General features: G+C 39.1%; 1 protein-coding gene across 16 annotated transcripts in view; it reads left to right on the forward strand.

The window, feature by feature from the left end:
• The window catches only part of GRIK4 (glutamate ionotropic receptor kainate type subunit 4), a 635,802-nt gene that overhangs the window by 215,402 nt on the left and 406,664 nt on the right, over positions 1-13,736 (forward strand). For 2 of the 16 annotated variants that reach the window (XM_074321322.1, XM_074321326.1), the window contains exon 6: positions 13,583-13,691. The exons of the other annotated variants lie outside the window; for them this stretch is intronic. The gene's annotated coding sequence lies outside the window, so the exon portion shown is untranslated. The remainder of the gene's footprint in view (positions 1-13,582; positions 13,692-13,736) is intronic. 16 annotated transcript variants of the gene reach the window in all.

A 13,736-nucleotide genomic window follows, 5' to 3' on the forward strand; every position in this document is an offset into this window, starting at 1 on the left:
ACCTGGTAATATAATATAATAATAATATAATATAATATAATATAATATAATATAATATAATATAATATAATACATCTAACATAAAAGACCGGGTCTTATGTTAATTTTTGCTCCAATTGACACATTAGAGCTGTGCGGGGACAGAGTCCCAGAGAGCAGTTTCCAGGCTTTCAGCCTTACATGCAAAGGTGCCGGTTCAGTTATTAGATGGCCATCAGCTGTGGCTGGGTGGCCATCAGTTGTTACCGGTTAGCCATTAGCCACTAATATAACTGCCATGGCTACACTAGTTGGTTGGTTGGATGGCAGAGAAGCAGACAGCAGATTGCGGCCAGCAAGTGGGGTTAGCAAGCACGGATGGCGGATTGCAGATCGTGTGGATCCTACTTCCTGTGTCTCGCCCGGCCACCAGCGAGACTGGGGAGCAGGAAGACCCCTTGTTGGGGTACTGGTGGATGTTTGCTTTTGTGTCTCAACCAGCCGCCATTGAGAACATAGTGGTAGGACTCCCCTATCTATGGCTTTGTTGTTGTTCCTTTTGGGCCTCACCACATCTTGTGTTCTTGTGTGGGGAGCAGGAGCTGAGTCCCTGCATGACAAGCTGATTGTCTGGCTAGGTCTTATTTTGGGGGAAACACGGTATAAAACAGGGTTAGTAATACTCACCCTGTATGATTGTTGAGGTTTATGTGCAATAATGTAATCAAAATGGCTAGCATGGTACTTGATGATTAGTAAGAGGTCAATAATAGTTATTATCAGTAAATACTTCTATCATAAATATTACTATAGTTTTCTATTGTTGCCATAACAACTTACCACAAACTTAATATCTTAAACAAGTCAAATTTATCATTATACAGTCTGTAAGTCAGAAGTTCAACATGGATCTTGCTGGGTTAAAACTAAGATGTTCTGGGCAGGGCTGTGAATCTTTCTGGAGATTCTAGAGGAGAATCCGTTTCCTGCTCATTTGGGCAGAATTAAATTTCTTGCAGTTATAAAATCAAGGTTCCTACTTTATTACTGGATGTCAGCTGAGGCCTTTCCTAGCTTCAAGAGTCTGCCACATCCTTTCGTGCGTGGCCCCCTTCCTTTATCCTTTTTAAAATTTCTTCCTAATTTTCATTTACAGTTGATATTCACTATTAATTTATCTTAGTTTCAGGTGTACAGCATAGTGGTTAGATATTTATATACTTTATGAACTGATTCCCCCCAATTAGTCTGGCATCTACCTGCCTCTATACATAGTTATTACACTATATGGACTAGATTCCCTAGGCTGTATTTTTTTTTTAATTAAATTTATTGGGGTGACAATTGTTAGTAAAATTACATAGATTTCAGGTGTACAATTCTGTATTACATCATCTGTAAATCCCATTGTGTGTTCATCACCCAGAGTCAGTTCTCCTTCCATCACCATATATTCGATCCCCCTTACCCTCATCTCCTACCCCCCACCCCCCGTCCCCCTTACCCTCTGGTAACCACTAAACTATTGTCTGTGTCTATGAGTTTCTGTTTCTCATTTGTTTGTCTTGTTCTTTGTTGTTTTTGGTTTACATACCACATATCAGTGAAATCACATGGTTCTCTGCTTTTTCTGTCTGACTTGTTTCGCTCAGCATTACACTCTCAAGATCCATCCATGTTGTCACAAATGTTCCTATATCATCTTTTCTTACTGCCGAATAGTATTCCATTGTGTATATATACCACAACTTCTTTATCCATTTATCTATCGAAGGACATTTTGGTTGTTTCCATGTCTTGGCCACCGTAAACAAAGCTGCAATGAACATTGGAGCACACGTGTCTTTATCTCTAAATGTTTTCAGATTTTTTGGGTAGATACCCAGGAGAGGGATTGCTGGGTCATATGGCAATTCTATTCGTAATTCTTTGAGGAAACTCCACACTGCCTTCCATAAGGGCTGCACCAGTCTGCATTCCCACCAACAGTGTATGAGGGTTCCTTTTTCTCCACAGCCTCTCCAACATTTGTTACTATTTGTCTTGTTGATGATAGCCATTCTGACTGGGGTGAGGTGATATCTCATTGTGGTTTTGATTTGCATTTCTCTGATGATTAGTGATGTTGAGCATTTTTTCATATGTCTATTTGCCATTTGTATGTCCTCTTTGGAGAAATGTCTCTTCAAGTCCTCTGCCCATTTTTCAATTGGGTTGTTTGTTTTTTTTGTTGTTGAGTTTCATGAGTTCCTTGTATATTCTGGATACTAGCCCCTTATCGGAGGCACCGTTTGCAAAAATCTTCTCCCATTCAGTTGGTGGCCTCTTTATTTTGTCAATGGTTTCTTTTGCTGTGCAGAAGCTTTTAAGTTTCATATAGTCCCATTCGTTTATTTTAGCTTTTACTTCCATTGCCTTTGGAGTCAAGTTCATAAAATGCTCTTTGAACCCAAGGTCCATAAGTTTAGTACCTATGTTTTCTTCTATGCAGTTTATTGTGTCAGGTCTTATGCTTAAGTCTTTGATCCATTTTGAATTAACTTTGGTACATGGTGACAAATAGCAGTCCAGTTTCATTCTTTTGCACATGGCTATCAAATTCTCCCAGCACCATTTATTGAAGAGGCTGTCTTTGCTCCATTGTATGTTTTTAGCTTCTTTGTCAAAAATTATCTGTCCATATTTATGTGGTTTTATTTCTGGGTTCTCAATTCTATTCCATTGGTCTATGTGTCTGTTTTTCTGCCAATACCATGCTGTATTGATTATTGTAGCCCTATAGTACAAGCCAAAGTCAGGAAGTGTGATGCCTCCATTATAGTTCTTTTTTCTTAAGATTGCTTTGGCTATTTGGGGTCTTTTGTGGTTCCAAACAAATCTGATGATTTTTTGTTCTATTTCTTTAAAATATGCCATTGGGATTTTGATGGGGATTGCATTGAATCTGTATATTGCTTTGGGTAATATGGCCATTTTAACTATGTTGATTCTTCCAATCCATGAGCACGGAATGTCTTTCCATTTCTTTGTGTCTTCTTCAATTTCTTTCAAAAAAGTCTTATAGTTTTCAGCATATAGGTCTTTCACATCCTTGGTTAAGTTTATTCCTAGGTATTTTATTCTTTTTGCTGCAATTGCAAAAGGAATTGTTTTTTGTATTTCTTTTTCTGAGATTTCATTGTTAGTATATAGGAAGGCAATGGACTTTTGTGCGTTGATTTTGTAGCCGGCAACATGACTGTATTCGTTGATTGTTTCTAATAGCTTTTTGTTGGAGTGTTTAGGGTTTTCTATATATAGCATCATGTCATCTGCAAAGAGTGATAATTTAACTTCTTCATTCCCAATTTGGATGCCTTTTATTTCTTTCTCTTGCCTGATTGCTCTGGCAAGGACTTCCTCCCCCAACTCGTGCGAATCTCCCACCTGTAGGTGATTTCAGTCGGTAGTGGGCCTCTTCGTCTTGCCTGTCTGTTGTGCAGGGAGTCCTTTGTGGAATTTTTATTGTTCGATTATTTGTAAATTCCAGGGGAGCTTTACAGAGGCTGTGGGGGCAGAGCCCCAGAAAGTAGTTTCCAGGCTCTCGGCCTCACATAGACAGGTGCTGGCTCAGGTAGTAAATGGCCATCAACTGTGATGGGATGGCCATCAGCTGTGGCTAGTTGGCCGTCAGCTGTAACCAGTGAGCCATTGGCCACTAATATAACTGCTGTGGCTACGCTAGCAGAGAGAGGGAGAGAGAGAGGAAAGAGAGAAAAATGGGGGCTAGCAAGAAGATGGTGGCTGGGCTGGCAAGCACGGATTGCAGTTAGGATGGCTGGTTGCGGACAGTGTGGATCCAGCCTCCAGTGAGAGTATAGTGCCGCCAGAGAGAATATAGTGCTATGACTCCCCTACCTATGGCTCCGTGGGTGTTCCTTTTTGGCCTCACCATATCCTGCGTTCTTGTATGGGGAGCGGGAGCAGAGACCCCGCAGGCCTCACTGCATGACAAATGGCGCAGCGAGCAGGGTCTCCCGCATGACAGAGGCTCACCTCACGCCGCTATTTTTCCGGAAGTGCCTAGGCTGTATTTTAAAGCTCCATGAATATTTTGTAAATGCCAATTTGTACTTCTTAATCCCTTTACCTTTTTCACCTAGTCCGCTAACCCCGCTTCGTCTTCTAATCATCAGTTTGTTTTCTGTATCTATGAGTCTGTTTATGTTTTGTTTTTTCATTTATTTTGTTCTTAAGATTCCACATATAAGTGAGATGAAATGACATTTGTCTTTCTCTGTCTAACTTATTTCACTTAGCATAATACCCTCTAGGTCAATCAATGTTGTCACAAATTGTTATATTTTATTTTTTATGACTAACTAATATTCCACTGTATATATGTACCACATCTTCTTTATCCTGTTATCTATTGAGGAGCACTTGGGTTGCTTCCATATCGTGGCTATTGTGAATAGTACTACAATGAACATTGGGGTACATATATTTTTTCGAATTAGTGTTTGGATTTCTTTGGATAAACACCCAGAAGTAGAATTTCTGGGTCATAAGGTAGTTCTATTTTTAATTTTTTGAAGAAACTCCGAACGATTTTCCATAGTGGTTACACCAATTTCCAATCCCACCAACATTGTGTGAAGGTTCCCTTTTCTCCACATCGTTGCCAGCACTTGTTTATTGATTTATTGATGATAGCCATTCTGACAGATGTGAGGTGGTATCTCATTGTTGTTTTAATTTGCATTTCCCTGATGATTAGTGATGTTTGAGCATGTTTACATGTGTCTGTTGGTCATCTGTATGACCTCTGTGGAGAAATGTCTATTCAGATCCTTCGCCCATTTTTTAATTGGATTGTTTGTGGTTTTGGTGTTGAGTTAGTTGTATGAATTATTTATAAATTTTGGATATTAATCTTTTACTGATATATCATTGACAAATATCTTCTCCCATTCAGTAGGATGTCTTTTTGTTTTGTTGATGGTTTCCTTTGATATCCAAAAACTTTTTAGTTTCATGTCCCGTTTATTTCTTTACTGTTTGTTTCCCTTGCTCAGGAGATAGATTAGAAAAAATATTACTAAGGGTATGTCAGAGAGTTTATTGCCTATGTTTTCTTCTAGGAGTTTTATGGTTTCAGGTTTTACATTTAAGTCTTTGATTCATTCAGAGTTTATTCTTCTATATGGAGTAAGAAGGGGGTCCAATTTCATTTTTTTTGCACATATCTGTCCAGTTTTCCCACCACCACTTATTGAATAGACTGTCTTTACTTCATTGTATATTTTGTCATAGATTAATCCTTTGTCATAGATTAAATAACCATATAGATGTGGGTTTATTTCTGGGTTTCTATTCTGTTCCATTGATTATGTGTCTGTTTTTATGCCAATACCATGATGTTTTGATTACTATAGCCTTGTAGTAGAGTTTGATATCAGATAGCGTGATACATCCAACTTTGTTTTTATTTCTTAAGATTGCCATGGCTATTCAGGGTCTTTCATTATTCCATATAAATATTAGGGTTATTTGTTCTATTCTGTGAAAAATGCCATTGGTATTTTCATAGGGATTGCAGTGAATGTATAGATTGCTTTAGATAGCATATTAATTCTTCCTGTCCATGAGCACAGTATATCCTTCCATTTATCTGTATCTTCTTCAATTTCTTCCTTCAGTGTCTTACAGTTTTCTGAGTACAGGTTTTTTACTTCCTTGGTTAAATTTGTTCCCAGGTATTTAAATTTTTTAATGCAATCACAAATGCAATTGTTTTCTTAATTTCTCTTTCTGTTACTTCATTATTGGGTATAAAAATGCAAACTGTTTCTGAATATTTTCTATCCTACTATGTTACTGAATCATTTATCAGTTCTAATAGGTTTTTTGGTGGAATCTTTGGGGTTCTCTATGTATAGTGTCATATCATTTGCAGATAATGACAGTTTTGTTTTTCCTTTCCATTTCCGATGTCTTTTATTTCTTTTACTTGTCTGATTGCTGTGGCGAGGACTACCAGTACTATGTTGAGTAAAAATGGTGAAAGTGAGCATCCTTGTCTTGCTCCTGATCTTAAAGAGAATGCTTTAGCTTTTTCCCATTGAGTATGGTATTAGCTGTGTGTTTGTCATATACAGCCTTTATTATGTTGAGATATGGTCCCTTTATTCCCAGTTTGCTGAGAGCTTTTATCATAAATGCCTGCTGGATTTTGTCAAATGCTTTTTTCTGCATCTATTTGTATGATCATATGATTTTTATCTTTCCATTTGTTTATGTAGTGCATCACATAACAAACATCGTTTATGTTAGTCAACATTTGCTTTATATGTTTAGGTGCTCTTATGTTGGAATCATAGATGTTTACTAGGATGATGTCCTCTTGTTGGATTGATCCATTTATCATTGTGTAATGTCCTTCTTTGTCTCTTATTATAGTTTTTGTTTTAAAGTCCATTTTGTCTATACAAATATTGCTGCTCCAGGTTTTGTTGTTGTTGTTCTAAATGTAAAAAAGGAAGACTCTCAGAGTTGATGGAACTATAAACCAGTATAAAACAAGAAAGCATTAAGTGCTAAAGTGAAAGCTCCAGAGTTCAGCAATGGTAAATGTTGTGGTCCAGGCACCATGGGTACCATCATGTTTTGGGCTTCTTTTTTCATTCTTTTTTTTTTTTTTTTTTAAGGTTTCTCCATGTCATTTTTTATTTAAACCTCGATAGCTTATTTCTTTTTTTTAATTTATTTTATTTATTTATTTATTTATTTATTTATTTATTTATTTTTTAATTAGTTTCAGGTGCACAAGACAAAGCAAAACCTAGACGTTTATCATTTATATCCCTCACACTGTGTGAACCCCCCTCCCCCCATCCACTATCTCTCTGTACGTTCCCAAAACCTCTCACCTTCCCCTTATCCCCACCCCCCCGCCCCTCTAGCAACCCTCTGTTTTTCCTCCATGTTTCCAAAACTGTTTCTGATTAGTTCATTCACTTATTCTTTTCTTTACATTTCGCATATAAGTGAGATCATATGGTATTTGTCTTTCTCTTTCTGACTTATTTCACTTAACATAATGTTCTCTAGGTCCATCCATGTTGTTGCAAATGGTAAGATTTCTTTCTTCTTTATGGCTGCGTAATACTCCATTGTATAAATGTACCACAGTTTCTTAATCCAGTCATCTACTGATGGGCATTTCGGTTGTTTCCAGGTCTTGGCTATTGTACATAGTGCTGCAATAAACATAGGAATGCATAAAGATTTTTGAATTGGAGTTTTGGATTTCTCCGGATAGATACCTAGGAGTGGGATTGCTGGATCATAAGGTAGTTCCATTTTCAGATTTTTGAGATATCTCCAAACTGTTTTCCATAGTGGCTGCACCAATCTGCATTCCCACCAACAGTGCACCAGCGTTCCCTTTTCTCCGCATCCACGCCAGCACTTGTTGTTTGTTGATTTATTGATGATAGCCATCCTGACTGGGGTGAGGTGGTATCTCATTGTGGTTTTTATTTGCATTTCTCTAATGGTTAGTGAGGTTGAACATTTCTTCATATGTCTGTTTGCCATCTGTGTGACCTTTTTAGAAAAATGTCTCTTCATGTCCTCTGCCCATTTTTAATTGGGTTGTTTGTTTTTTGGAGTTGAGTTGAGTGAGTTTTTATAAATTTGTGATATTAACCCTTATCAGATATATCATTGGCAAATATCTTTTCCCAATCAGTAGGATCCCTTTTTGTTTTATTGATGGTTTCCTTTGCTGTGAAAAAGCTTTTTAGTTTGATGTAATCCCACATGTTTATTTTTCCTCTTACTTCCCTCGGCGAGGATATATCAGTAAAAATCTTACTCCGGGTAATGTCTGTGAAGTTTCTTCCTATATTTTCTTCTAGGAATTTTATGGTTTCAGATCTTACATTTAAATCTTTAAGCCATTTTGAATTTATTTTTGTATGTGGTGTAAGGAGGTGATCCAGCTTCATCTTTTTGCATGTGTCTGTCCAAGTTTCCCAGCACCATTTATTGAATAGACTGTCTTTACCCCACCGTACATTCTTGCTTCCATTGTCATAGATTAAATGGCCATATAGGCATGGATTTATTTCTGGACTCTCTATTCTGTTCCATTGATCTATGGGTCTGTTTTTATGCCAGTACCATGCTGTTTTGATTACTGTAGCCTTGTAGTATAATTTGAAGTCAGGTATTGTTATACCTCCCACTTTGTTCTTATTTCTCAAGATTGTTGAAGATATCCGGGGTCTTTTGTTATCCCATATAAATTTTAGGATTATATGTTCTATTTCTGTGAAAAATGTCGTTGGTAGTTTGATAGGAATTGCGTTGAATATATATATTGCCTTAGGCAGTATGGACATTTTAACTATATTAATTCTTCCTATCCATGAACATGGTATGTGTTTCCATCTATTTGTATCTTCTTTCATTTCTTTCTTCAGTGTCTTATAATTTTCTGAGTACAGATCTTTTACTTCTTTGGTTAAATTTATTCCCAGGTATTTTATAGTCTTTGGAGCAATTGTAAATGGAATTGCTTTTTAATTTCTCCTTCTGATGTTTTATTATTGGTATATACAAATGCAACTGATTTCTGAATATTAATTTTGTATCCTGCTACTTTACTAAATTCATCTATCAGCTCTAATAGTTTCTTGGTGGAGTCTTTAGGGTTCTCTAAATATAGTATCATATCATCTGCATATAATGACAGTTTTACTTCCTCCTTACCGATTTGGATGCCTTTTATTTCTTTTTCTTGTCTGATTGCTGTGGCTAGAACTTCCAGCACTATGTTGAATAGAAGTGGAGAAAGTGGGCAACCTTGCCTTGTTCCTGATTTTAAGGGAATGGTTTTAGTTTTTCCCCATTGAGTATGATGTTAGCTGTGGGTCTATCATATATGGCCTTTATTATGTTGAGATATGATCCCTCTATTCCCACTTTCTTAAGGGTTTTTATCATGAATGGCTGCTGAATTTTATCAAATGCTTTTTCTGCGTCAATTGATATGATCATATGATTTTTATTTTTCATTTTGTTAATGTGGTGTATCACATTAATTGATTTATGGATGTTGAACCACCCTTGCATACCAGGGATGAATCCCACTTGATCATGGTGTATAATCTTTTTAATATATTGCTGAATTCTGTTTGCTAGTATTTTGTTGAGGATTTTTGCATCTATGTTCATTAGCGATATCGGCCTGTAGTTTTCTTTTTTGTGGTGTCTTTGTCTGATTTTGGGATCAGGGTGATAGTGGCTTCGTAAAAGTGTTTGGGAGTCTTCCTTCCTCTGGATTTTTTGGAAGAGTTTGAGGAGAATAGGTGACAATTCTTTTTTGAACGTTCTGTAAAATTCACCTGTAAAGCCATCTGGTCCAGGGCTTTTGTTTGTTGGGAGATTGTTGATTACTGATTCAATTTCCTTGGTGGTAATCAGTCTATTCAGGTTTTCTGTCTCCTCTTGAGTTAGCCTTGGAAGGTTGTATGCATCTAGGAAATTGTCCATTTCTTCCAGGTTGTCAAATTTGTTGGCATACAGTTGCTCATAGTAATTTCTTAGGATTTTTTGTATCTCTGCGGTGTCTGTTGTCACTTCTCCTCTTTCATTACTGATTTTATTAATTTGGGTCCTCTCTTTTTTTTAATGAGTCTGGCTAAAGGTTTGTCAATTTTGTTTATCTTCTCTAAGAACCAACTCTTGGATTCATTGATCTTTTGTATTGTTTTTCTGGTTTCTATTTCATTTATTTCCGCTCTGATCTTTATTATCTCCTTCCTTGTACTCCCTTTGGGCTTATTTTGTTGTTCTTTTCCAGATCCCTTAAGTGTGAAGATAAACTGTTGATTAGTGATGTTTCTTGTTTCTTTAGGTAGGCCTGCAGTGCTATGAACTTCCCTCTTAGGACTGCTTTTTGGCATCCCATAGATTTTGGGTCGTTGTATTTTCATTTTCGTTTGTCTCGAGATATCTTTTGATTTCTTCCTTGATCTCCTGTTTGACCCATTCATTATTTAGTAACATATTATTCAGCCTCCATGAATTTGTGTGTCTTCCAGTCTTTTTCCTGTAGTTCATTTCTAATTTCATAGCACTGTGGTCAGAGAAGACAATTGGTATGATTTCAATTTTCTTAAATTTATCCAGACTTGCTTTGTGGCCTAACATATGGTCTATCTTGGAGAATGTTCCATGTGCGCTTGAGAAGAACGTGTATTCTGCAGCATTGGGGTGGAATGCTCTGAAAATATCGATTAAATCCAAGTGGTCCAATGTGTCATTTAAGGCTGTTGTTTCCGTATTGATTTTCTGTCTGGAAGACCTGTCCCTTGTTGTCAGAGGTGTGTTGAAGTCCCCTACTATGATAGTGTTACTGTTGATCTCCATCTTTATGTCAGTCAATATCTGTTTTATATATTTAGGTGCTCCTATGTTGGGTGCATAGATGTTTACTAGGGTTATATCCTCTTGTCGAATTGATCCCTTTATTATTATATAGTGTCCATCTTTGTCTTTTAATATTTTCTTCATTTTAAAGTCTATTTTGTCAGAGATAAGTATTGCAACTCCAGCTTTTTCTCATTTCCATTTGCATGGAATATCTTACTCCAACCCTTCACTTTTAGCCTGTGTGTGTCTTTTGATCTGAGGTGAGTCTCTTGTATACAGCATATACAAGGGTCTTGCTTTCTTATCCATTCAGCCACCCTATGTCTCTTGATTGGAGCATTTAAACCATTTACATTTAAAGTGATTATTGATAAGTACATAGTTATTGCCATTTTTAAATTTGTGGTTAGATTGTTTTCATCTTTCTTCTATTTACAGAAGTCCTTTTAGTATTTCTTGCAATGCTGGCCTGGTGGTAATGAATTCCTTTAGCTTATTCTTTTCTGGGAAGCTCTTTATCTCCCCGTCAATTTTAAATGATAGCCTTGCTGGATAAAGCAACCTAGGTTGTAGGCCTTTGTTTTCCATCACTTTGAGTATCTCCTGCCACTCCCTCCTGGCCTTCAATGTTTCTGCAGAAAAGTCATTTGATAGTCTTATGGGAGTTCCTTGTATGTAACCCTCTGTCTTTCTCTTGCTGCTTTTAGGATTCTCTCTTTGTCTTTAATCTTTGCCATTTTAACTATAATGTGTCTTGGAGTGGACCTGTTTGGGTTTATCCTGGTTGGAACTCTCTGCACTTCCTGGGCTTGTATGTTGGTTTCCTTCATCAGGTTAGGGAAATTTTCAGACATTATTACTTCAAATATGTTCTCAATCCCTTGTTTCTTCTCTTCACCTTCTGGTATTCCTATGATGCATGTTGTTGCGCTTGATGTTATCCATAGGTCTCTTAAACCATCTTCATTGTTTTTATTCTTTTTCTTTCTGTTGTTCTGTTTGGGTGATCTCTGCTAACTTGTCTTCTAAGTCGCTGATTCGATCCTCTGCTTCATCTAACCTGCTGTTAATTCCTTCAAGTGAGTTCTTTATTTGGTAACTGTGTTCTTTAGTTCTAACTGGTTGTTCGTTATGATTTCTACATCCTTCTTGATGTCCTCTCTAAGTTCCTTAAACATTCTTATCATCAGTATTCTGAACTCTGTCTCTGACAGTTTGGTTACCTCTGCTTCATTTAGTTCCATTTCTGAAGGTTTCTTCTGTTCTTTTATTTGGGATATGTTTCTTTGTTTCCTCATTCTGGCTGACTCTCTGTGTTTGCTTCGATGTATTAGGTAGATGCCCTGGAGTTCTTGGTTCTTGCTGGATTAGTATATAATAAATGTCCTTTATATTTGACTTGCACTACTTCGTTCTTCTCCCCTGCGTGTGCTCTAAAAGTGACTCTTGTGTTGTGTATATTGTCCTGTTAAAGAAGATCCTTAATTGCTTTTTGCTTGTGAGTAGGTGGGGTTAACTCCTAGGCTGACTAGTTGTGAGACTTGACTATGCCCACGCAGGGTATTCTGCTGCGTGAGGGTTGACCGCTTAGATGTGGTTTGCCCTTTGGCCTCTATGTGCCTGTAAAGAATCCCCTCTGAGTGTGTCACTTGTAGGTCAAACCGGTAGTACTCTGGCTTGGTCTGGAGTTGGCCGCTGGGTATGTTGAATCTTGTGCCTCTTAAGCTGGGCACTGGTAGGGCAATTACAGAACAAAGCAAATCACCAAGCACAACAATAACAACAAGGAAAAAGTCAAATACATTCACATGTAAAAAAACAATCGACAACCCCCACTCGACACAAGCAAAGATGTCAGAAATATAAAGACAAATCAAAACAGAACAAAACAAAACAGCGCCAGTTGTGGCTTAAGCCCACCAAGTAATCTCCAGGTTGTTCTCTGCTATAGCACAGAGTCCCCACTCGACACAGGCAAAGATGTCAAAAATATAAAGACAAATCAAAACAGAACAAAAACAAACCACACTCTTCTCAGCCTCTTCCCTGGGTCAGAGCCAGCGGCCAGTCTTCCCATAGCCCAAACCCCAGGGCTCCTCTGTAATCTGACACTGCTCTTCAGATCAGGAGCCAGTTCAAGTCTCTGGAAGGGTGGGGGTAGGATTGGAAGAGCGGGTGGAGGGGCCCAGGTATGGAGTTTAATAGCCTCAAATGCTAGATATCCTCCCTCTGCGGGGGGGAGAGGTCAGCTGTGGGACGCAAAGTAGAGTCCGCCACCTGGCTTTTGTGTTCTCTCTTTTGTCCTGGGAACCCCTGCATCTCTGCAGCTGGGGATGTGTTTGCCCTGCTCTAGGCTGGCTAGAAAGGGTGGGTGCTGGGGATGGAAGGAGGGGTCTTCTCTTTCCCAGCCCCGCTGTCTTAGCACTCTTCCCGCAGGCCAGAAAAGGTGGTGGCTGGGGGCGGAAGATTCCCAGCTCCTAGCCTCCTCCATGGGCCTGCCTGTCTTCCTGGAGCCGGGGCTCCAAGGCGCCTCTGTAATCTGCCGCTGCTCCTTAGTGCAGGGGCTAGATCAAGTCTCTAGAAAGGCGGGGGTAGGGTCGGAAGAGCGGGGGAAGGTGCCCAGGCACGGAGTCTGTGTTCCTTGTCCGGCCCAAGGACCAACTGAGGTTATTAGCTGAAGTTAATGCTGGATATGCTGCCTCTGCAGCGGGAGAGGTCCGCTGTGGGACGCAGGGCAAAACGCCCACCTCCTGGCTTCCGGGCTCTCCTCCGTCCTGGGATATCCTGCGTATCTGTAGCCGTGGGTGTGGGCTGGAATTTCACAGGCACAGGTGTGGAGCAGATTTCCACAACCCAAGGGTGGGGGCAGAATTTCTACCGCCACAGGTGTGGACCGCGATTCCAACCCACGTCCCCACCGCCGCCGCAGGTACGGCGTGTCTCCGCTCCGCTCCCTTCCTTCTTCCCCTGCTCGCCCAATTTTTCCCCACCTGCAAGAAATCCCTGAGCGAGTCTCTTCGCTGTTCTGCGTGATGAGCAGAGAGTCCTTTGATGGGTTATAAGCTTCCCGTTTCTGATAAGATCCGACGGAGAACTCAAAAAGTGCGCCCCGCTGCCGCCATTCCTATGACGTCACTCCTTTTTTCATTCTTGATGTATCTCTTGTTTCCATCTATAGTGGGGCTAATGAAAGGGCAGTGGACCATCACTTTAAAGCGCTGTATTATGAGAGATGAAATGACATTCGGTGATATTCAAGGTGGCTTGGCAGGTGTCCTAAAGACCAGGTAAGGGAATCCACCTGGAAGGTTTTTGGGTTTGTTTGTTTGTTT

This window comes from Rhinolophus sinicus, linkage group LG16, assembly GCF_036562045.2.
Source record: "Rhinolophus sinicus isolate RSC01 linkage group LG16, ASM3656204v1, whole genome shotgun sequence".
NCBI classification, from domain to species: Eukaryota; Metazoa; Chordata; class Mammalia; order Chiroptera; family Rhinolophidae; genus Rhinolophus; species Rhinolophus sinicus.